Raw genomic sequence first — 26,404 nt, 5'->3', positions numbered from 1 at the left:
GGCAACACACCCTGGTATTGTCCACGATGCTGCTATATGGAGGAGAAGGTGGTCTGCAAGCTGCTTTTCAACATGGTGAAATACTTGAGGGACCACTACTTGGTAAGTACCAGAACACAGTTAGAATGTAAGCAGAATACACCCCTGTCAACGGTATGCATGATGACAACATATGTCTCATTCCCCACTAACAGGTGGCTGCATTTATCCACTCTAGTCAAGGCTAATGACCCTGTACAGAGCATCATCCAATCCTGCTGAGGAGGCATACAATAGAACATATTCTGCGACAAAAAACACTAATGAGTGTGTGTTTGGTATGCTGAAAGCCATATTCACTGCAATACACACCTGAAAAGGTGGTAAAGAGATTTCTGTGTGCACCATGCTTCACAACATGTTAACAAACACATGTGGTGGTTTGCCTTTTGCAGGTGTGGATGACCTACCCCAAAAACTCCAGATTTCTGAAGATGACATGGCACAGCTGCACCCCCAAGAACCCCAAATGTCTGAAGATGACATCTCACAGCTGACAGAAGAGGATCAGGAGGACACAAAGGAAAGAAGAAACAGGTGTGGGTGATGGACGGTGTGACCACAGTTCCTAGATCAGACAACATGGCAGCATCTGACACACAACTTTAAGTCATAACAAGCCACACGTACAAAAGTAAACAGAGTAAACATTGATGTTCAGGTGTTGCCCCACAACAGAAGCACAGATCACATCTAATACAAATGACCCATTACATGTGCAGAATGAGCATCATACGCAATGTAATTGTAACATATAACAGTATGAACATATACAAAACAATAATGACAGGAACCATCAACCCATGCCTCAAGTGACATAGGTATGCATACAGAGTCATAGTGGTGAATGTGCAAATGGCAGATAAAAAGGGAAATTGTAAATAAATCCACTGTCCACTATCAAATCATGCAAACATGAAAGCAAGTCAATCACATATTGCATTACTATCACCAATATCAGTATTAACGTATGTCAATGTAAAAGAGAGAATAATTATCAATGAGGGAATGTACTCACTTAGCTCAATAGAAATAACAGAATCCCATGGCATCAGACCTTACAACAACTACATACAGATGAAATTCCCTACTCAGGTGTAGTACCAAAGGTGAATAATGTAGAAGCAAACACTTGCATCACTAGCTGGATTGCCAACTTGCTCACAGGATGCAGGAGATCAACACTGGGGAAGAGACCAGCCACCAACGGAGTCCCTCAGAGTTTGGTGCTGAGACTTTTTCTATTTGGCATATACATCTCAAAAGTAAAAGGAAATACCAAAGGGCTTTGGTCGACTAAGTTTGAGATGACTGCAAGCTAGGAGCAATTATTGAATCCTCAAATGACTTAACCATCATGCAGGAAGGTTTGTCCCAAAATAATAACTGGTATCAAAATCATGACAATGCCCTCTGTGAACTAATCCAATTATTTGGCATTTGGGAACTTGTGTGTACAGTCAGTGACCTAACTTTTGACCAACATGTGCCCAGAGTCATAAGAAAGCCTTTCTATATAGCACAGCTTATAAACAAATTGATTGTGACTAGATCTACAGATGTTGTTGTCCCCCTTTACAAAGCTCTCATTAGGTCAATCATTTTGTATAATGCCCACTTTGGCATGTATCTGTCCAGCCCCATGCAACAATTGCAATACCTTCAGAGATACCTTACTTAAAAGGATAGAAGTCTTAAACAATAGGTCTTGCATGGACCAACTCAAAGATTTATTACTATAGCCAGTATCCTGCAAAATGCTTAGAGGTGACGTGTCTGGCATACAAGGCATCCTCCAACCTTATACAGATGGACCTACTGAACATCAACAAGTCAAATGGCATCAGAAATACTCAGTTCAGGTATCTAAACTGTATGTTGTGAAGACATGGATATATATCACAGAGGTCACCACTGTTCCAGAACAGACTATCTATAAAAATAAAATAAAGCTCATCCATCCATATTCAAATGCAACTTGGATCTAAGGATGGGTAATAGAAAATGTACTCCAGGATTGCCTCTCATGCCACTAATGAATAGAGGCAGTTCCTAAATGCCGCATCCCTTATATGGGTCCCCACTCCCCACAAATTATCTATGGAATGATCACAGTTGTTCTCACTAGAGCTAATATACAATTATCAGTCATGTGATCGGCAAGACCAATCAGGAAATGCCAATTCAAGCACCAAAAGGGAACTGGCTAAGCTTAAAATGTCCTCCAAGTGAATCCATGTTGTGGTAGTAAATAGTTATACAAAATTGCCCTTTTTAGATCACTAAGTGCCCCTCTCACCCTCTGCCCCCCCGCCCCAGTCTTCCACAGCTTCCGGCGCCTGCCTGTTTTTGTCTTCTGTGGCTGTGTGACCAATGGTTTACATCTTCGTCTTTCTCGCCTACTGGGAATTTGAATTCCAGAGGACGTTCGGACTGCAGACGAATATATAAGTGAAAGGTACGTGTGTGTGTGTGTGTGTGTGTGTGTGTGTGTGTGTGTGTGTGTGTGTGTGTTTAAGTGATACGTGTGTGTCGAGCTAAGAATAAGCATTTTTCCTTTATTATGATTAAGAAAGCAAAATTGTGCAGCGAATGGTCATGATCATTAACATAAATTAATCTGTTCTCTTATAAATGAGCCAAAGAAGCAAAAATATTTCCTACTTAAAACAAGTCGTCACCTTATTTCTGTTTAATACAAGATTCACCTTATTTCTGCTTAATACGTTATTTTCTTATCCACCTTTGTTGGCTTTAGTACTGCATTGAAAATTAAGACAAAAAAGACTTGGCATGTGCCATTAACAGTGATGGATTACAGCCAGAATTCATATAGAAACGTTGATTCATCTGTGGCTATCTATACACTCCTTTTTTTTGCATGTTGGAATGTGTGAAATGGAAAATAGCTCATGTTTTGTAATCACTGCAGATCAGGATAAATATTTTATACATGTAGACAAGAAACGGTATGTCTTGTTAAATCAAAAATAAGTCCAAATTAAGAGTAAAAAGGAATGGATCAGCAAATATTTGACAAACACCTGCATATAAATCATGCTTATAAGGTAATGTAGATTGTAAGCAAACTTTTAATAGTCTAAAAAGGACAAGAAAATGCTTACTGAGAACTGTATTAAAATTATTATTAATGAGTTCATTACAAATAATCAGTCAATAAATAAATAAAATAAACTTCTTTGGATTTAATCTTGAGATCTAGAGCATAATATATTATTTGAATGTTTACTACCAACTATAACAGTGGAGCAAATTACATTCTCATGAAAAACATACATTTTTCATTGAAATAAAATATTAACTTTAAGTTTTATTAACTGGACTAAATGTTAAATATTTACTAACTGAATTTAGTATGATACTAGTAGGAATAAGGAACTTGATTTCATATGGTTTCACTACTCATCCTGAATACACACACACACACACACACACACACACACACACACACACACACACACACACACACACATCAATAAATTCATATGGTTGCTCTTAAAGTTCATAGACATATAACTTTAATTACATTTTCATAAAGGTTAATGTAAGAGGTTCTGAAATACATGCATACATTTATATGAAGTCCTGTAAAATATATCTTCAGGTGACTGTAGAAATACATTACTTTTCAAACAATACATTTTATTCCCTATTTGAAAAAAATGGCATGTGATGTATAATAGGCACATCTAGTATACATCGTGGTACAGTAGGTATCTGAAAGTGTATGTTATGAAACTGCAGGCAAAGTACTTATTTCATTACATAAAACACCCATGGGGCTGTAAATGAAATGTTTAAGTGACTAATGTTACTTTGCATTTCAATTTATTCCCAAGAAATTCTGCAGCTCATGCTGTTTTCATAATATTTTAGCAAAGTAATGTTCTAAACTGCTATTTTTCAATTATCACTAGTGATTCCATTATTTTGTTTTACTCTCATCACTTCAGCTTTGGCACAAAATGTGGTAGTTAAGAAGCTGAGTCACACTGTGAGGAAAGTATATAGGTAATAGTATTCCGATCTTTAATTAGACCTATTTGTAGTTATTGATCTGCTACTTGTTTTTTCTTGGGTAGTGTAATTTGTCCATTGGTAGTAAGTAACTTTTTTTAATTTTAAAAGCAGTCTGGGTTTGTATAACTGCACAAATATATATTTGTCCTGTGTGTCATCAAGAAGGTACTTTGTCAGAAGCAGGTGCAGTGATTTTAGCAATGTTCTAAGTTCATGAGAGCAATATTTATAATCTGCTCCTATTTATTTTAGGCTTTGTCCAGATTTCTTGCACTAAGAGACTGAGGTGTGTGTGAGAGAGAGTGAAATGCTGTAGTTAGAGTTAGCAGGTGGAATTTATTGTCAAGTGCATTTTCAAGGAATTGTGAGCTTCAAGGGAAGAGGGTTACTGCTGCTCATCCTAAGCCTGCTTAAAATGTGCAACTGTTTTGTTTAACAAATGGTATCACTGTTGTCGTATAGAATTTTAAAGCAGCACAGCAGGTAGCATACTTGCATCTTGATACAGAGGGCTATAGGTTCTACTCCTACAGCATGTAAATTTGTATTTTAAGGGGGTGGAGTGCTACAGTCCTGAGTATGTCCTCCTTTGGATGAGATGCCTAATAGCTATGAATTTGTTTTTCAGCTTGCCACCCATTCTCTATTGCAATATACCAGCTTACCATTTTTTTTAATATAACGTAGGCAATTTATTCTTCAAGGGCAGCAGACATTGAATTTGTAGATAAAACACTGAAATATAAAGTTGTTTTCTAGCAACAACCTCTTCATTGGTTTCAGATCTGTTTAATGTGGAATTATTCAGATGACTTTCACTTCTGCAGATATTCTGCATATTGATTAATATTGGTGGATTGTATGACAGAAGTTTGAGTGGCCCTTTATGGTTGAAATGTTCTGAATTTGGCAGGTTGTCATTATTGGTTCATATGATTTGTTTCACTGCTTAAAGGAAAAATGTTCAGAACTATACATTTAAAATACACTCTAACAAGTGGTGCTGTATTATACAAGGGATATAATTCATTTATTATATAGCATAATTAATACAGTCAGGAAGGTGAATCAAAAAACATATGCATGGTTCTAAAAATGTGTGAATGGAATCTATGATTTGAAAACAGCCCAAAGGTAAACTTACCCTGCCACTGGCCAGATGCATTTTCTTTGAATGTGGGCTTCAATGTTGTTTCAGTGAATGTGGGTTTCAAAGGTAGAGAAGTTTTAATGCTAAGTCTGTTTTCATTGTAAGACTATTGCTTTGTTTAGGTTTAGTAAATGTCTATCAGTGTTTGTGCTATAAAATTTGAAATAAAAGTTGTAAATGAAATCCAAATATCTGTAATCATTGTAGAAGTAAAGCATAAAACAGTATGCACACTGAGAGATTTGAACAGTGTCTATGACAAATGGGGAGAAATAGCCAAGTAATGGGACACTGGAATGGCTGTGTGGGCAGGGGGGCTGCATGGGTGAGGCTCAGTGTTTGCAACCCCCTGCAAAAAATCCTGTGGGCTCCCTTGGCTGTGCATTACCCATAAATTTGTATGCTCCCTGCCTATGCATAGGCTTGCATTCCTTAAGTTTCATTAATCGTATATATAACACCATTTACATAATATTCCATGTCATTGGTGTGTGGATATCTGTAATGAGCCTTCTTTCAGTTTGGCTTGTGTAATGCCATTGCATGTCACACAGCTACACTGTATACCTGAACATGGATATGTGTTGCCCCTAGCATGGAATGTGTCTTTGACACATGGATCCCAATTCTCCTGTGTTTCTGGTGCGAATACTTATTTGTGTATTACACAGACACACTGATGTTTTGCCTTGGTTCTGCTGTTTGGTACTTTGCTTAGTTGTTTTCTTTTGTGTGCAGGGTTGCAGGTTCTTGTCTGCTCCTGCATTTGCTTATTCTTGCTATTGATTGGCTTATACTTGCACTGCTCTCAACCTCTCAACCTACTGGATGATGGGATTTGATATCCACTGTGTATTGCAATGGCAGCAATCCCCATTTGGTGCTCTCCAACACCTACTTACCATCGGTCATACACAGTTTTTGTGTTGCACTATGTCTGGTATGCATCTTTACCCTGTCTATCATTTGTCATTCACTTGTGTTGTATGGTCTATATGTGTGGTGTCTGTGTACCTTACTTATCCTATGGTCTATATGTGTGGTGTCTGTGTACCTTACATATCCTATGGTCTATATGTGTGGTGTCTGTGTACCTTACTTACCCTATGGTCTATATGTGTGGTGTCTGTGTACCTTACTTATCCTATGGTCTATATGTGTGGTGCCTGTGTACCTTACTTATCTATGGTCTATATGTGTGGTGTCTGTGTACCTTACCTATCCTATGGTCTATATGCGTGGTGTCTGTGTACCTTACTTATCCTATGGTCTATATGTGTGGTGTCTGTGTACCTTACTTATCCTATGGTCTGTATGTGTGGTATCTGTGTACCTTACTTATCCTATGGTCTATATGTGTGGTGTCTGTGTACCTTACTTATCCTATGGTCTATATGTGTGGTGTCTGTGTACCTTACTTATCCAATGGTCTATATGTGTGGTGTCTGTGTACCTTACTTATCCTATGGTCTATATGTGTGGTGTCTGTGTACCTTACTTATCCTATGGTCTATATGTGTGGTGGCTGTGTACCTTACTTATCCTATGGTCTATATGTGTGGTGTCTATGTACCTTACTTATCCTATGGTCAATATGTGTGGTGTCTGTGTACCTTACTTATCCTATGGTCTATATGTGTGGTGTCTGTGTACCTTACTTATCCTATGGTCTATATGTGTGGTGTCTGTGTACCTTACTTATCCTATGGTCTATATGTGTGGTGTCTGTGTACCTTACTTATCCTATGGTCTATATGTGTGGTGTCTGTGTACCTTACTTATCCTATGGTCTATATGTGTGGTGTCTGTGTACCTTACTTATCCTATGGTCTATATGTGTGGTGTCTGTGTACCTTACTTATCCTATGGTCTATATGTGTGGTGTCTGTGCACCTTACTTATCCTATGGTCTATATGTGTGGTGTCTGTGTACCTTACTTATCCTATGGTCTATATGTGTGGTGTCTGTGTACCTTACTTATCCTATGGTCTATATGTGTGGTGTCTGTGCACCTTACTTATCCTATGGTCTATATGTGTGGTGTCCGTGCACCTTAACTATCCTATGGTCTATATGTGTGGTGTCTGTGCACCTTACTTATCCTATGGTCTATATGTGTGGTGTCTGTGCACCTTACTTATCCTATGGTCTATATGTGTGGTGTCTGTGTACCTTACTTATCCTATGGTCTATATGTGTGGTGTCTGTGTACCTTACTTATCCTATGGTCTATATGTGTGGTGTCTGTGTACCTTACTTATCCTATGGTCTATATGTGTGGTGTCTGTGTACCTTACTTATCCTATGGTCTATATGTGTGGTGTCTGTGTACCTTACTTATCCTATGGTCTATATGTGTGGTGTCTGTGCACCTTACTTATCCTATGGTCTATATGTGTGGTGTCTGTGTACCTTACTTATCCTTTTTTGTACTTCCCACCTTTGCCTGTCATGTCTTGTGATATTTGTTATATGTTTGTACCTACTCTTTTGCCCAACTCATCTTTCCATGTCTTTCCATCCCTTCTATTCTGTCCTCCTATTCTCCAAAAACTTAAAATGGGGACTACTAACACCAAAAAAATGCCTATGCTTTTCTGACCCTCCTTTGACCTTCTCATTCTGTCATACCTCTTATATGCCGCTCTTCTGCACCCTTACCCCACATCTGCTTTTCTATCACCATATTTCCTTGAATGTGTATGCATTACTCATGTTCCCAACATACACCCTGCACCCATTGTTAGCTATTGTTACCATAGCGAAGTGGTGTGACTTCCCTTCATCTTACTTATTATTTTTTTTTGTTTTAGAATGTTTGCTGATTACGTCAGATTCCATACATTGTGATTGATGCATTTATACATGTTCATCTACATATTATGATGTAAGTAATTCTGGATATTTGTCATTTTTCAGACATAGCTGATTAACATTGGTCTTCTTTATTTATTTATTAATTTACACATATCAGTGTAATTTCTATTGGACTTGCATAACTTCCATAGGTGTGGATTGGTAATGCATATATATATATATATATATATATATATATATGGTTCTACCTGACTTCGTCGACAGCTGAGAAGACCGACATCTGAATCCGGAGCTCCAGAAGATCGAAGCGAAGAAGACCGACGCGAATCGCGGGTTGCAGAACATCGACAATGCAGAAGACCGACACGACGGATGACAACACCAACGCCGAGGATGCCGACATGGGGAAAGGCTGTGTGAGTATGCGGTAGTGACGGACGTTAGGGTGCGAGGCAGGTAAGTGTGGAGATTGACGGTCTGTGGGGATAGGGGTGGGTTAAGTGAGTTAGGGTTAGGGCGATAGGGGTGGGTTAAGTGAGTTAGGGTTAGGGAGCGATAGGGGTGGGTTAAGTGAGTTAGGGTTAGGAGCGATAGGGGGTTAAGTGAGTTAGTGTTAGGGCGATAGGGGCGGGTTAAGTGAGTTAGGGTTAGGAGCGGGTAGGTAAGTGTGCGATAGTGACGGACCTTAGGGTTAGGTAAGGTTTAGTGTGGGCTTGTAAGGATTTTGGTGTGCTTGTGTTGTGTGTGTGGTTTGTGGAATGGGGATGTGTTTTGTTTTGTATGGGGTTTCGTGTTTGTGTACCGTCGGTTATTTCGTTGTCGGTTATGTGTGGTTTCGTGTTTATGGACTGTCGAATATGTGGTGTCGGTGATGTGGTTGTCGGTGTTGTGTGGTTTCGATTATGTCAGGTAGAACCATATATATATATATATATATATATATATATATATATTTGTTTTACTTCATGAACAACTTTTCCTGAAATACATATTTGACATGGCTAACTGTAGTTGCACTGGCATCACTGGTTATGCCTGCATCACACTGAGGTATTCTCTTTAGAATGGGGCATATTTGCCAATTACTTGGTTATCTGCAATTCTTTCGCAGAACTCAGGAGAATCTTGTGGAATCCATCCCTGCATGTTGGAATGACTATTTTCATATTTTGTTACACTGTTTAATTTATTCTGTATAAAAACAAAGAGGTCTTTAGGCACATTTCTTAGTTTGTATTGGGTGTTCTAGAAACTACATCCAGTTCTTAGGTATTTAAAAAAAGTATTTCGGCTTTTCCCAGTTAGGGGTCAGCACAGCGGATCTCAGGTCCGCTAATGATGGCAGTGGATTTTTACGCTGCCGAGTTGCCAGCCCAATGCCCAACCTTCAAGGAAGGCACACCCATTCACGCATGCACCTACCTGCATGTATTTAGATATCATTCAACCACGGGGAGAACATGCAGACTCCACACAGAAGGCGCTCCAGCCGAAAATCAAACTGGAGAGCCTCTTGCTGTGAGGCAACAACGTTAACCGCTGCACCACTTAATATTTGTGAATTAGAAACTGAGCAACCTGAACATTGTCACCCTGACTGGAAAACAAATGCTCTCCAGCAAGATGTTAATGTACAGATAATTCCCAATGAAATACAAGTCCAGTGCTACGTGGCAGCTTAATATGCTGCCGTGAAGCTCGGACAATAAAAAATGCAAATGGCCACCATTTTTTTATACTTGATAAATGATGCTATGCTACTTCCTGCTATATGGAGGTCTTCACCTGCATCCTTTGAGTTTCTATAAAATATATTTAGACTGTTGACTATAGGACAGTAAACTATTCACTTTGCCTGTGTCATCTATCTTTAGACGTTGAATTTTTAGGGCACAAATGTTCTTTGACACCTACTCAAATGGCATAGCATATAGCTTGAATGCTAGAGGAGCTGCATAACATTTTTGTTTTGGTTCATGTAGGACTCATGGCACATGTGGCTATCCTTATTAATGAACTTCAATTTACCATTTTGAGGTATATTCATTTTTGGTCGACTACGTAGTCATCTCAAAAGCTGCCCTCTGGTTTTCTTCTCTTTGTGCAAATATGACCTATAAAACCCTCACGTGCATTCAGTGGGGCTCTGAAACAAGATGAGGCACCTCTGGTTCTCCACACATATTGGTGCAGGCTTAACAAAATCCCTAAACATAGTTTATTGAAAAGCCATCCTTATAATTCCATTTGCCTTGAATTCTGATCATTCAGCTTCCAACCCCCTTCCGTGTCTGGATTGCTGGCATAGCAATGTGATAAACCATCAATGTACCTGTACTAGCAGAAAAAGCCCAGCCCCCGACTGTTAACAACTTCAGAATCTTCTTTAATACCCTGGTTGGTATACCATCCCCCATTTTACTAAATTTGGCATTCCCAGATTTTATCCTTCAGATTAATACCATTCTTCCTGCAGGATCTCAGCCGAACTTTAAGGAAAAAAGGAATTAACTTTAGTTCCTGTTTGGCTACAACATTAAAAATCAACTTTTTAAGTGAAAAGTTTGTAATTGATTATGTTCTAAGAACTACTTTCAAAACACAATATGGCAAGTACTGTCTTTCGCCACCTACTGACCAAATATTGAATCAACAGTTCATTCTAACCAGTTCAATGAAACTATTAAGCGGAACAACCATTGTACACTGGAAAACAGAGCAGCTCTCCGATTACCTTGCTGTACAGTTACAACTATTGCTTTTCACAGATTAAGTAAAGAAAACAATATCTGCATTATTTTACGAGTATTTTACCTTGAAAACCTTAGCTAAGGTATTAAGTTCACTGTAATGACAAGCCTAAAATTAGTTTCACGTTAATTTGCTTGTTCTGTTACAGTTTGTTTTAGTTCCATGATAAGAATCCTTTGTAGGAATACTGCCTCATAGTAGACTTAATAGTCTGAAAATCCAAGCAAGATTTTACAGAGAGAGACAAGGTGCACAAATCACTGAAAACACTTGTGAAATGCTCACTGAATCTTTAAATATAGAAAACCATTACTGCATGTATTGTTTAAAGACTGTGATGTCATCTAGGGACAAATTATATCTGACTGGCATGAGCTGTCAGGAGATCTGTTATGTCACTATTATAAATGGCTGCATTACTGAGACAATTTAGTTATCCATTTCCCTGGGAAATGGATTCTCTATTCTTAAAATCTATTATTCAGCTGAAAGAGCTTTGCATAATTCTTTAAAATGAGTCAGCATTCCCCTTTAACAATGAATTTCATTTAATGTTGAGAAAGAAGAAAAGCTAAGTGAATGATGCAAAATAATCAAAAGTCCATCTTGCAACATGACTTGTTTCATCATTCCTTTATGGGAAGTCCCAGCAGGGCAAACTATAGGAGGTGACCTTTTTGAGAAGCAATAATATCATGACGTGTCTTATGGTTGATAATGTAAATGCATAATGAAATGGCCGTCACATGAATAATGTTGTTTCCAAAGTTGACTTCATATAACCCATTATTCCTTCCTTTTATTACAAAACAGAATAAGTCATTTTCTACAATTCTAACATAGTGGATAAGATTATTTGCAGCAGTAAGTGATTGTAATGTGAAGTCTCACTTATAAGGGTGCATTTGTGAAAAATGTTCTTCAGTCACAAATTTGTGTCCATTACGTTTGCAATTATTAATGTTTCCAGAAGGCACTCTATATGTTACAGTGCAGTCTCTTAGTTCCCAAATTATATTTTTAGTCCAGAATATGACGCAAATAAACCATTAACCTTGCATAGATAAATGACTGCATTATATTGTGATTAAGACCCTACACATATATAAAGGGTACAATGCTATGGAAATCCTGGCAACAGAGCCTAAAGCGTGTATGAAAGGCAGACACACATTCTGAGTGCCTGCAGATTTGTTGTATTTTACCAGTACTCTAATCTTTTATTCTCTAATTCTTGTATGGCATTTTATCACATTACTTCTAGAAACAGAGATAAGAAATCGTTTGTTAAGGTGAAATCATAGATGTCTACCTGAGATGAGTTAAAGAAATACCTAATTTGTAAGGACTAAGAGATAAGACCCATATTTTCAGATCATTTGTCTTTGCACCTGCAAGGCATGAACCATGGAGATGTAATACATTTATAATGCTTGTCAAAAGTGGACAGTCTAGCTGGCATTGCTGTTTCCTAAAGCATATGGGCCCTGAAAGTATCATAACAGATCATACAAACCAGCAAATACTTATCATTAACTTGTAACTGATCAACTGTATAATGTGGAATTACTAATACTGAATGCAGGGAATTGTTCCATTTGAATTTTTAATTAAATATGCATGCTACATAAAGTGTACTAAATGCAAGCTGATGAAAGGCATTCCCTCTCTTACACTTTTTCCCCACGGTCCTGCTACCACAGTAAATTTAATGAATTACCATCCATGGAACATTATTCCAACAAATCAAGTGACTACCCAGTGTAACTATACAAATCTACCCCCAAAGGATGAAATCAGCATTTGAAATTAGACTGCACAGTTTCAGTAGCCATTCATGAGGCTTGATCCTATAAAGGACGTGTTGAAAATTTAAGGCCAGTATGTTGGAAATGGATCCATTGTCAAATGTTGACACTACTAAGTCCCGCTCATAATTCTCAGGCAATTATAACTCATAACTGTTTGCCTAAGTACTCATGCTTGTAACAGATACTCGAGCCTTTACAGTTTACAAGCAAACATCTGTTTATTATTTATTTACTATTTGCTCACAGGGTTAGTTTCAACCATGATATGAGAGATCGAAGAGCAGAAAATATATCATGGCCTTTCAGTCAACAATATTATAAACAAAATTAGTACATAGGAACATTCAGAACATTGTAAGACTGAATGCAAATAGAGTAACATTAGAAGATGCCGTCAGAATGCATTGAAAATAAAAAGCTAATATACAAAATGCAAGCTAAGATGTGCATAAAATACAGTGCAGTCATACATATAATACATAAACTCCTATTTACATGTGAATTATTTACATATAAGATGCAACATTAAGAGGCTGAGAAGTGTTTTAAATGTATTTTAGTATTCATAATATGGGATAATAAGTTACCTAGACATTGTCATGGCAGCATTTTCCGGTAGGTTAGTAAAGAGATGCTCTTTAGCTGCATTTTTGAAGCTTTTAATGGTTTCTAGATTTTTTATGCCTACAGACAGGTGGTTACAGGTAGTAGGTCACAGTCTAGAGAAGAGTCTCTCACCTACAGCAATTATACCACAATGAAGGCAATAAAAGAGCTTTTGTGGATTTTTCCCACCACAACCACTTTATTTTGTTGATCTTGCTACAAGTTCACAGTACTGTTGGGGAAGTTTGATCTACAACACAAAGTGAAAAAATGTGTCTGTATCTCAACTGACAGAGCACCTTTTGTTAGGGAGAATAAAGGTACAGTACTTAACCACCAGCATATTACTACTACATGTGGAGGGTAACAATATGCAACACATAAGCATCTATTCCCTTGAGCTGTAAAGTTGAACTAGTTGATATACAAGCAATGTTATATCAAGCAATAGTATATTAGCCAATGAAAATGGGCAAAGGTATTAGTCCATGTCTGTGAAATTAGCACAGCTATTTCATTTGTAAATATTCAACAGTCTGTGAGCATTGTTTCAAAATGTTCATATTAAGACCTCATAAACTATGACAATATCCTTTTACAGTTTCAGTCTAAACAGTAGTTTTATAGTCAGTAAGTGCAATGATCATGTGGTATGGAACTTTCCAATGGCATCATCTTATTCATCTGCACTCTACCAGTGAAGGCATGATGATAATCTGAGACCAAACATGAAAAACTGGCAACGCTAAAAGTGAATATTCACCAAAAAGTCAGTCTTATAACTTTGCCAGTTGTCAGAGTTTATACATGTCACAACATAATCTGACCTTATTAATTATCAAGAAATTACTTTCAATGGTACAAAGGAAAGACGAGACAGGTTTTTAGTGTAATAAATTTTAATATCCACTCTCAAAACTCAAGTTCTGAAGAAGTTTTATATGAAAGTGGATATTAAACTTTACTATGACAAAAACCCATCTCGTCTTTTCTTTGTACCATTGAAAGTGATTTCTTGGTTATTTGTGAATCCTTCACTTTGCCTTTGTGGTTAATTTTCATTTGTCACCTTAGTAATTGTTGTTGTCGTGAAGCGTTTTCTACCTACACTGATGATTCTGTGGTCAGAATTGAAAACCACCTTTTGTGCCGGAATGAAAGCACTTAACAGGTGTAGGTAATGTGTCGAAAAATGCCACCATTTTTTTAAATGAATGGGGAAATTATGATCATTTGCAGAAAGGATTTAAGAACTTTAATTTTATTATTTATTAGTAAGACATTTTTGATATTTTTCCCGTTAAATGATATGGTTAGATTTCACATAATAAATGGGAGCTGTGTATTCACTAAAGGAAGAATATAGTGGTAGCATGACTACCCTGGATCTTGAAGATATTCCCTTGAAAATTAACCTGGCTAGATACAATGCATAATGCTCAAATGAAGAAGAGTTAAGCACCTCAGAAGAGGTGCACCATTTGTAATATATGATGTGGGAGCAACTTATTTTGACAAATACTGCTACACTCCACTATTTTAGTTTTATCTTGAGACCATTTTCAGCATGTGAAGGGCATACATATTCCAGGGTTTGTTGGAACTGTTTAGTAATATTAGATGAACAGATAACAGTATCCAGCTTGCCATCATCAAATATCTAAAGCTTATCTAAACAATCCTGTACTACTTTGCGATTGACTGTGCAGTAGTTTGTTAAGAGAAGTTTTTATTTTAATTTATATTTTATTTTTTATCACTGTTTTTCACTGTTTGTAGGAAGGAAGGGATAGCTTGTAGACAAGAAGATTTGAGTTATATTTTGTTGTTAGCTCGTAGACAAGAAGATTTGAGTTATATTTTGTTGTTTTGCCTTTTATTTTCACTATTCGTTGTTAGAAAGTGAACTCTAGCCATTCTAAGGGGCCTAGTCAGTGGGTCTATATTAGAATGCCGAAACCTCACTTACATGAATCCCGAAAGGCCGACACATACACAGTGAACCGCAAGAACACCGAACGTCCTTAAGTATGAAATTCAAAATATCAAATTGCCATAGTTGGCCAACTCCATCGCCCGCTACGTACTGCCTACCCAAACAAAATAAATATGAATGTATTACTATATATGCACTTACCTTAACCTGCACCCTAACCCTAAGGTCAGTAACTATTGCACATTTACGTTAGGGAGCTATACCAGATAAGAGAATCTCCTACTGACATTTTACCTCACTAAACATGGTGTGGACAACTATGGCGATTCTGTATTTTGAATTTCGTGCTTAAGGATGTTCGGTGTTCATGCAGTTCGCTGTTTATGTGTCGGCCTTTCAGGATTCGCGTTAAGTGAGGTTTCATCATTCTAATATAGACCCTAGTCAGCTATAAAGTCACACAGGCTGCAGAGAGGACAATCTAGAGATTATCTAAACAATCCTGTCTTGATTTGTGATTTGTTGATCTTTACTGTTAAAAAGAGGTATGACTGTGAGAGATAGTGATCAGAATTTATTGCGCCCATTTAAGCATGATTTAAAGGAATTCCAAGTTTTTGTCTGACTTTCAGAACTTGTACAGTCAGAATAGCAACTTTACTGTATTTAATTTAGTATTTAGTTGTATATTGTTTGTGTGATTTTTCTCACAGAAGTTGATTTAAGTTCTCTTTGGATTCCTTAAATGAGTATGCCATTAATGATTTACTAAAGCACAAATATCTTGTACAGTGTAATAAATGCTATGTATATTTAAAGGTAACTCCTGCTAACACTGGTGATCTGTGTTGCTCATGTCAAAAGTTGGATGATTTGCTTACCATTATTAGCAGTAAAACTAGACTTACTGATGACGATGACATTTGTGCAATTGGTGTGGCTTGGAGAACTGTTGTTTTATATATATATATATATATATATATATATATATATATATATATATATACATATATATATATATATATATATATATATATATTAATGAGTAGACTGGTGAGATAAACAATGACAGGCAAAATGCAAATAGAACGCATTTACGAAACAATGTGTCCATTGTCTGTAAACATCCCTCAACTCCTATGAAACAAGACAATGCCATTGACAGCTTAGAATTCTCGATACAAGTGTTCAACAATCTGAAAATTCAGAGTGTTTAGAAGGAAATAAAAAAAAAAAGAAAGAAAGGAGACGTTCACAACAACAAGGAAGAAAAGGAAACTGATAAATATCTGTAAAAAGAAAATATATACTAAAAAGGACACTGATTTGCTATATAACACACAGATTACATGAATGATAACATTTTTCTATCAGAAAACCTTCAGCCTACAGAAGAATGCAACATTTTTCCAAAAGAGAAAGTAATAAAATGAGGCAAGGGGCAGGTGAAAAGGAAGAAATCAAAATTAAATGTGGAAGGTTTGAAGAACATTACTATAAGAAAAAAGATGAGAAAGACATTAACAACATGGCTCAAACTATGGCTGTACAAAGCCAGCTGGATGAGATCTGCATGCCTGCAAATGTAATACGCAGTGAGAACAGTGGAATTAATAAGACCAATGCTGATGAAGATCATTCCTTTGTGACAACTGATAAAGCAGATATCATTGAATTTTATGTAGAAAATGTTATACATCTGGTCAGAAAAGATATTCTTCTAATTAAAGATTCAGTTATTAGAAGAATTGATACTTAAGTTGCTCACACATAATGTATTACTTTTGTACAGAGCACTGATAAGTACTGAAAGGCCTGGTTGAAAAAAATGAAAACACAAGATTCTGACAGTGTATTTACCACTTTCAATGAGGCTGTTTTTCCCCACTATTTGTGTCTCAGATTTTAACATACAATTGCTACCTCATGAACTATTAATAACAGCTAAAATGTTTACATTTTGCAAAGAAGGTTAACCCACATGACAATCCAACTCTCTTCAGTCTAGGACAGTAATAATAAATGGTTTCATTTGAAAAGTAACAAAAAAAACTTATCTCAAAAGAAACCAGAGGAAATTTACAAAAGACAAACTATCACACGAAGTGCTTTTTTTCGAGTGATCAATCATGTCTACAAGTAAATATGAAGAAAAAGAGTAAAACACCAAGGTTCAGAAGTCATTAAGTTTGAGAGACTGGGAAATTTTCATTAAATAATTTTCAAATTGCAGATTAATTGAGTATAAAGATCTGTTTTGGCATGATTCCTGCTTGGAGACATTTCTGTGGCAATGTGATAGTGTCTTTCAAAGTAATGGGGCAAGTTTGGAAATGGCTATTTCAGTAGCTGAAAGCTTAAAAGTGGCTCCATTTTGTGGAATGGTTCCTTGGTTTATGGTTCACTGAATAGTGTGAATTGTTAAATCTTAAATTGTTAAATTGTTACTTGTAAGGCAAAAGAGCAGGTCTATATCACTTCTGCAAAGTGACAGTTCTGCAAACGACATTTCATCAGAAATTACATTCATCAACATCCGCTCTTGTGGCAGGGTGCACCCCCCATACCCCCTACTAATTATATAAACCAACTGTGAGATTGCACTAGAGTAGGGAAAGAGCAAATTTCCCGATCCTCACTGTACCATGATCTCAGTATGAACAGGTGAACGAAAAGGATGTTCATTGTAAGTGAACCAAAAATGCTGCTCACTGAACCGAATTGTTTTGAACTGATATAGACCCAAACAGCATCATCATCATCATCATCTTCTTTCGGCTGTTCCCGTTAGGGGTTGCCACAGCAGATCACCTGTTTCCATTTCTTCCTGTCCTCTGCATCTTGTTCTGTCACAACAACCATCTGCATGTCCTCTTTCACCACATCCATAAACCTTATCTTAGGCCTTCCTCTTTTCCTGTTACCTGGTAGCTTCATCCTTAGCATCTTTTTCCCAATATACTCAGAATCCCTCCTCAGCACATGTCCAAACCAATGTAATCGTGCCTCTCTGGCTTTGTCTCCAAACCTTCCAACCTGGGCTGACCCTCTAATATACTTATTTCTAATCCTGTCCACCCTCGTCACACCCAGTGCAAATCTTAACATCTTTAATTCTGCCACATCTAGCTCAAACTCCTGCCTTTTTCTCAATGCCACTGTCTCCAACCCATATAACATAGCTGGTCTCACTACCCTCTTGTAGACCTTCCCTTTCACTCTTACAGGTACTCGTCTGTCACAAATCACTCCTGACACTCTTCTCCACCCACTCCATCCTGCCTGTACTTCCTTCTTCACCTCTCTTCCACACTCACCGTTACTCTGAACTATTGAGCCCAAGTATTTAAACTCATCCACCTTCACCACCTCTACTTCTTGCATCCTCACCATTCCTCTATCCTCCCTCTCATTCACACACATATATTCTGTCTTAGTCCTGCTGACCTTCATTCCTCTTCTCTCTAGAGCATATCTCCATCTCTCCAGGGTCTCCTCCACCTGTTCCCTACTCTCACTACAGATCACAATGTCATCTGCAAACATCATAGTCCACGGGGACTCCTGTCTGATCTCGTCTGTCAACCTGTCCATCACCATTGCAAATAAGAAAGGGCTCAGAGCTGATCCTTGATGTAATCCCACCTCCACCTTAAACGCATCTGTCACTCCCACCGCAGACCTCACCACTGTCACACTACCCTGGTACATATCCTGTTCCACTCTTACATACTTTTCTGACACTCCTGACTTCCTCATACAATACCACAACTCCTCTCTAGGCACCCTGTCATATGCTTTCTCTAAGTCTACAAAAACACAATGCAACTCCTTCTGACATTCTCTGTACTTCTCCATCAACACTCTCAGAGCAAACATCGCATCTGTAGTGCTCTTTCCTGGCATGAAACCATACTGCTGATCACTAATCATCACGTCCCTTCTTAACCTTGCTTCCACTACTCTTTCCCATAACTTCATGCTGTGACTGATCAGTTTTATCCCTCTGTAGTTACTACAGCTCTGCACATCACCCTTATTCTTAAAAATCTGTACCAAAACACTTTTTTCTCCATTCCTCAGGCATCCTCTCACTTTCCAAGATTTCATTAAACAATCCGGTTAAAAACTCCACTGCCATTTCACCTAAACACCTCCATGCTTCCACATGTATGTCATCTGGGCCAACAGCCTTTCTATTCTTCATTCTCTTCACAGCTATCCTTACTTCCTCCTTGCTAATCCATTGTACTTCATGATTCACTATCCCTACATCATCCAACCTTCTCTCCTTCTCATTCTCTTCATTCATCAACCCCTCAAAGTACTCTTTCCATCTCCTCAACACACTCTCCTCACTTGTGAGTATGTTTCCCTCATTATCCTTTATCACCTTTACCTGCTGCACATCTTTCCTAGCTCGGTCTCTCTGTCTAGCCAATCGGTACAGGTCCTTTTCTCCCTCCTTAGTGTCCAACCTTTCATACAACTCTTCATATGCCTTATCCTTAGGCTTCGCCACCTCTCTGCAATGTAATGATTTAAACATCATGAAGATGAGAAGTACCTTTTCTGTTACAGGGTGCCTATTTGCCTTTTTAAATGAGAAGCAGTGATGCTGTTGAGTCAAGGAGGCCAAATTAAAATGTCTGACCTTGGTTTAGGTAGTCTTTAGCAATGACATGTTATATGAGGAACTAACTGAATGCCAAGATACGTACATTCTTCTCATGGACAGTGTGAAGAAACAGGTCTTTATACTTTAGTCTTAAAATTGTATTAAAAACAAAAAAGTATTGAATGATGGCAACTTTTTTTAGTAGGGGAACCTTTGCATAAACATGAGTTAGAATGGCAGCAAAGACTAGATGCCACAAGCCATCTGGGTTTGAATCATTCTGTTTCAATTAATTCAATTTTAAAACTAAAGTACTTAAATTCTTAATTATGATGTCATAAGTTTTTATTAAGAGATAATTGGAGTAGTACAACTATCGGTTAGTAAGAATCATTTGATTACAGTTTTTAGCTATTTAATTTTGTTAGTTTTTAACAATGTTAGTTCTGATGAAGTTCCTGAAATTGGGAATGAAAGCAATCATCTGGATTATAAAATAAATGAGTCCTTTTAATAAGTGGTTCCTTCATTTTCAGTGCTAGAGGTCTGTTTGTCCAGTTCATGGTTTTCCTGTGGAGTACCAGTTTATTGTCAAGCTATTAAGATGCACAGAGCAGTCCTAATGCTATAGATGAAGATATAGGAGACTGAAATCATGATAAATTTTTAGAAACCATTGTTCTAGTGCTCACAAAATCCTTTATCACATTTAAAGGCTAGATACACAATCAGCTAAACACATATATGACAAGTTTCTTCTACACATACCGCTGGAAAAACACAAAAATAGTGGGGATGAGAGAAAAAAAGATCCAAAACTAGGGACAATTCTGAATATAACATCAACTCACTTAAAAAAGTTCATAAAACAGCAGGTTTTGCATTAACCTGCATTTCCTGAAAAATAAGAAGTATGAAACTATAATTAATAATGGACTGTTATCCTCAGTGATTTACCAAAATATGAAAAATTTTCTGAGGGACAGGACAAATAAAATGATCACAATCAGGGACTTTCTGCAAAATCCAACACATTTGAGCAGTATGTTATGGACATACATGAGTTATAGAATGTCAGTCTACAAGTTCTTGAGGGTAGAGCAGTGGAAAATTTGGCAATTTTATTGCAGCATTGGGTTGGTTTGTTTAGATGAAGTGTTTGAAGATTAATATTAGAAATTAGAGCAGGTAAGAGATAATCAGCAATTGTTAGACTCTGCTCCATTGGTTTAACCCTATATAAGTGGCAAAGTTTCTGATGAGTCTTTTTAATGGTTTGTCAGATTTGAGCTGCTAGGCATTCGTGATCCCTAGCAGTTCAGCATGTGATGGAATATATTTTTATATTTTGGATGAAATTATACTTTTTAATTTCTCCAAATCTTTTGAGTTTCTAATACCATGATGGGAATGGACCCCTTTCCTAAGTCAAAGTACGATTAAAGTTCATGAAATTAGTATTGTTTCACTCTTTGATGTCAGCCAAAAGTGCTCTTTGCAGCACCCGCAATGTGCCCAGTAATGACTCCTTTTGCAATTCGTATGGGGTTACATGTATTGGTAACATATCAAAACACGATTATAAATTCTTTTATATAAGATCCATTGCTCCTTCTATTATTGGAACTATCTGGGTATCTTTCTTCCATAGTGCTGTCATTTCTGCTTGCAAATCCTGATATTTTATGGCTTTGTGTCTCTTTGTATGCAGAACACTGTAATCACTGGGTGTGGTGATTTCAATGATCAATGCCACTTTTGTCTTTGTTTCTTGGACCACTATATCTAGTTTTCTAGCATCTATCTTTTGAACTGTTAGTAATGGATGATCTCATATGATGTAGACTTCATCATTTTCTATGATGCTTTGTAGCTCATGTTTCCAGCATTTTTCAGCTGCTTCAATGCCACAATATTTGCACAATCCCCAGTGCAACAGTCTTGCCACATCATTATGTCTTTCAGTATACAGTCTTTCTGCCATTAATATATTGCAACCAGCAACAAGGTGTGCAACTGTTTCCAATTCTGTTAATCAAAACCTAAATTTTTCCTCAGTGTAGGACCAGTTATGTTCATGTAATGGAAGACCATAAGTTTAATTTTTTTTTTGGGGGGGTGAAGATTAGTATAAGACTGTGTGGGATTGGAGACAGTTTCTGACTGAATTATATGCATCTTCTGTAAGTTTTTGCAGCTCATGTATGGACAGGGCTGTGCATATCAGAGTGGCATCTTTTGCATATTCAGTTATGTTGGATGGACCTGTTTGGAGATTCTTGATGAATATGTTGAAGAGAAGTGGTCCTAGTATTGATCCTTGTGGGACTCCTATGTATATAGGGAGAAATGCTGAATGAGTGCATTTCCATTTGATTACCATTGTGATGAGAGTTAATATTATTTAGGAAGGAAATGAGGTTGGTAGTTGTACAGTGTCATGGATGAAATCCATGCTGAGTGTTGGGTACAGTAGTTTATTGTCTAGAAGATATCTGAAAACATGTCTATGTATGCATCTTTCTAAGATTTGGGGGCAATTGTACTGTAGTTGCTTAGTTCTACTGCTGAGACACTCTTGTATGGGGGGATAATACATCTCTATTTCCAGATGGTGGGGTAATGTGATTCATTGACAGACCTATTAATTAGTATGGAGACTAGATAAGTGAGAGTTTTGGCCACTATATTTATGCATATATTCATCAGGGAGGTTATCTACAGATAGTGTTATAGTTTTAAGCTTGGAGTTATTTTATAGTGGTCATGTATACTTATTGAAGCTGAAAAGCTTCTTGATTACTGTTAGTGTGCTGAGGAGTGGGCTGAAGCCAGAGGGTTATACAGTAGGGAGGAGGCTGTATTAATGAAGTATGAGTTAAACAATACAGCAGTTTTAATTTCCAGCTGATTGGGTGGTGGGTTTGGTGAAGAATTTTGCCAGGTTTGAGTAGTAGGTTGATAGTGGTCAAGATTGTCTAGGATTCTTTTGACACTTGCTTTGTTATTTGTAATAAAATTCTTTTTTATCCTTGTTTACATGTTTTTGCTTTGTTTCTAAGTAATCTATTCTGTTGATATATGATTGGTGAGCCATTCTTGTGCCATAGTAGCCGTATTTATCTCTTTCTTTCATTTTATTTTATTTTATTTTATTTTACATTTGTTGATCGGGCTAGTCTATCTGGATATATGTCCATTTTCAGTAGAGGCCCGGGGAGAAAAGCTCCAATGATTACATGGTTTTAGCAGATCTTACAAAAAATATGAAACTAACAGTAAATAACTAGTAATTAACAAAAAAAATAAAAATAATTTTTTTTTTTTTTTTTTTTTTTGCAATGTGCATTACAAAACAGTAATATAATACAAAAATAAATCATTGCATAAACTATATAAGAGGAAGGATGAGGAAAGAAAAGCTGAAAGAAGTGGTGTGAGAGAACAAAAGGGAAGGAGGACAAAAAAGGAAAGATGGAGTTTGTCTTGTTCAGTTTATAAAAGAGTTAGGGATCAGGCAGTCACATGTAGAGTTAGAAGGACATCGGTTATTTAAAGAAGTACTGTGTGGTACATAGGCTATTTACTTGAGACTGTGGAGTTGGCTCAAAAAGTGAGGGAGAGGTGTAGGATGAGTCATCAACGGGTAGATATACTGTAAATTCCAACAAGGTTGGAGAACAGATGGAGCCTATTTAAATGTAGTCTGCAGAAGGTAGGAGGAAAATAGTATTAGTCTGGGTTACTACAGGGGCATAGCCATTTGGTATTGAGATGCAGTTTCAGATTCTTTTTGAAAAGTGGGAGAGAAGTCAGAGATGAGATATCTGAAGGTAGTTTGTTCCATATGTTTCCAACATAGTTTGAGAACAGGCAGTCACCTGCAGAGTTATTGGCTATGGTAGTTTTGATTAATAGTTTGTTTGAAGATCGTAGTTGTTTTTGATTAAAATAAGGTTTGATGAGGCAAGAGAGTATTGGAGTTTTAAGGGGTTGGTGCAGGGTTTTGTGGGCTATAATGAGTTGTTGAAGTTTTAGCTGAGTAGGAAGTTCTAGCCAATTTAGTTGTTTTAGATTTAGGCAGTGATGTGTTCTAAAAGGGGCTCCTATAGCAAATCTAGCAATATTGTTGTAAGATATTTCTAACTTATTGAGGTTCTTCTTGGATAGATTGGTGTAGATGGGGGATGCATATAACAAAGTAGAGATAAGGTGAGTCCTAGCTAATGTGGTTCTTGCGAGTGGAGTGAGGAAGGGTTTGATTCTGTAGAGTGTTCCAATCTTTTTATTTACTGATTTTATGGTAGAGTTGATATGATTGTCGAAGTTAAGGTTGTTGTCTATTGTTATTCCTAGTAGTTTAGTGGTGGGATCTGAAGAAATGATGGTTCATATGTTTTTCTATAGAGGAAGTCAGTCAGGGTGTTGGTGTAGTCCTTAGGAGTTTTTTTTTTTTTACTGGGGCCTCCTTGTTTAGTATATTTAGCAATATATTATTGAAAGACATAGTTGTGTCACCTAATGAAAAATTGTTGAGGATTTTTCAGTTGGAAGTTAATTCCCACATCCATAGCTATTTACCACTTACTATGAAGCAGTCTCTCTCTGCCCTTTGATAGCAGCACTGTTGAATATCTTGTCTAACCATCCGTCTTTCTCTTTTTCACATTATCTGCCTCCAAAACATAGAAATAACAATCCATTCTTCTACCTCAATATGATCCTTCTAAGCTCATCCACTATCCTTTGCATCATAATGACTTAATTCACATCCTACCACAACCAAATAATAATATTTACCAACTCCCCAATGTGCTCCTAGCCAAGAATTCACAAACCTCAATCTTTACTTTCTACTCATTGCTCCAAGCGTATTTAAAAAAATAATATTTATCCCAAATATAGAGTTTTCTACCTCAACCCCATTCAGCTCAAAAAAAAAAAAAACAGTACTCAAAATAATACTAAAAAAGTAAACAGACATAGCATGCCATTACAAGAAAATCCTTCTAGATAGAGATATTCACACCCAACCCTGTTCCCAACTCCCAGCAATTATACCAAACTTTTAAGTCCACCCACTCTATGCATATCCAAACTACACAATTTCCAAATTCACACACCAAAATTCTAAGCTTTGTCACCATGAAAATAAGAAGCATTAGAAATAAAATCACTGACCTATACACCTGGATAGTCTACAACAACCCATATATCCTAGCCTTAATTTAAACATGGTTAAAACCCAGTATAACTGACTCTGAAATTACTCTCACAGGTTATAATACCATTCTAAATGGCAAATACGAAAGGAGGAGCTATTGTCCTGCTATTCCCTAACTACTATCATATCTCTTCTTCAGAAAGACCCAATAACCAAATTCAACTCAGCATATAATTATCTCTTTACTGCAACTAAATAAATACAAACAAACTTGTAATATTGTTCCCTGTATTTCACAGGTGATACTAGAGGTACATTATAAGATATTCTACTTTGTGCAACTACAAAACTTCCACATGAAAAAATATTACTAGAGGGATATCAATATTAACTGGCTTGACCTTACTTTGTGTCCCCACATATATAGCATAAACTTATTTCTCCGCAAACAACTTATAAATACTTCCACAATCTACATATGTAAGATTGAAGCTACTTAATGTCAAACAAAACACACATACAAAAATATGATCGACCATACATAAGACTGAATTACAAAAACATTGAATATTTGAAAGATTGAAAGCACTGAACACTGGCAGTATTACAGGAAGGGAAGCCCTGCTAATCATAACCCTAACCCTTCACCTCTGCTGATAACCTCCCAAGTGAGTGCCTAAAAAAAGAAGACAGTATTGTCTACCCAGTCTCAGTCTGGATCAACAGGTCCATCCAGGAATCTTATGCCCCTTCCCTATGGAAAAGGTCATATATCATCACGCTACAGAAAGGTGGCATATCTACAGAAATTTTAAACTTTAGATCCATAGCCATTTCACCCCATCTATAAATTACTAGAAAAATGCATTCACAAACAGTTATTTAAAAACCTTATGGAGGAAGAGCTCTTAACACCTGCCCAACATGCATTCCTTTCTACAGCAAGTAGTAATATAGCTCTCCTACCATTCACAGAAACTGTCGACAAAGCTAGAGGTAATGGAATACTGGTGTTCTCCTTGTTTCTTGTTCCTAGAGCTCTCAAAAGCCTTCAAAACTATCAGCCACAACACACTACTTCATCAAATGTCTATTTCAGGTCTATCATCACACACTTCGCAAAGGTTCAAAAATTATTATCTGAATGGAAGACTCAGTTACAGGGCACCATCCCACCCTTCCAACCTTTTACCACAGGTGTTCCCCAGGGCTCCATCCTTGGGCTGTTATTCTTCAATATTCTCACTAACACTTTCCTTGATCCACCATAGAAGTCTTGTTAATCTAATATGCTGATGTATGACGTTCTGATAATACTGGACATCTCCAGCAGATAACCTAAAGAAGCTTTTACTTCTACTGAAGAATGTCACAGGTAATTTCAACTAATGCTAAACCCAAACAAAACTAAATTGCTACTTTTCTTTCCCAAATCCCTCCTCACAAATCTCCAAGCATCACAGAAAACAA

This window comes from Protopterus annectens, chromosome 12.part0 (genome assembly GCF_019279795.1).
Source record: "Protopterus annectens isolate FY-2018-M chromosome 12.part0, PAN1.0, whole genome shotgun sequence".
Taxonomy (NCBI): Eukaryota; Metazoa; Chordata; order Ceratodontiformes; family Protopteridae; genus Protopterus; species Protopterus annectens.
This window is presented reverse-complemented; position numbering follows the sequence as displayed.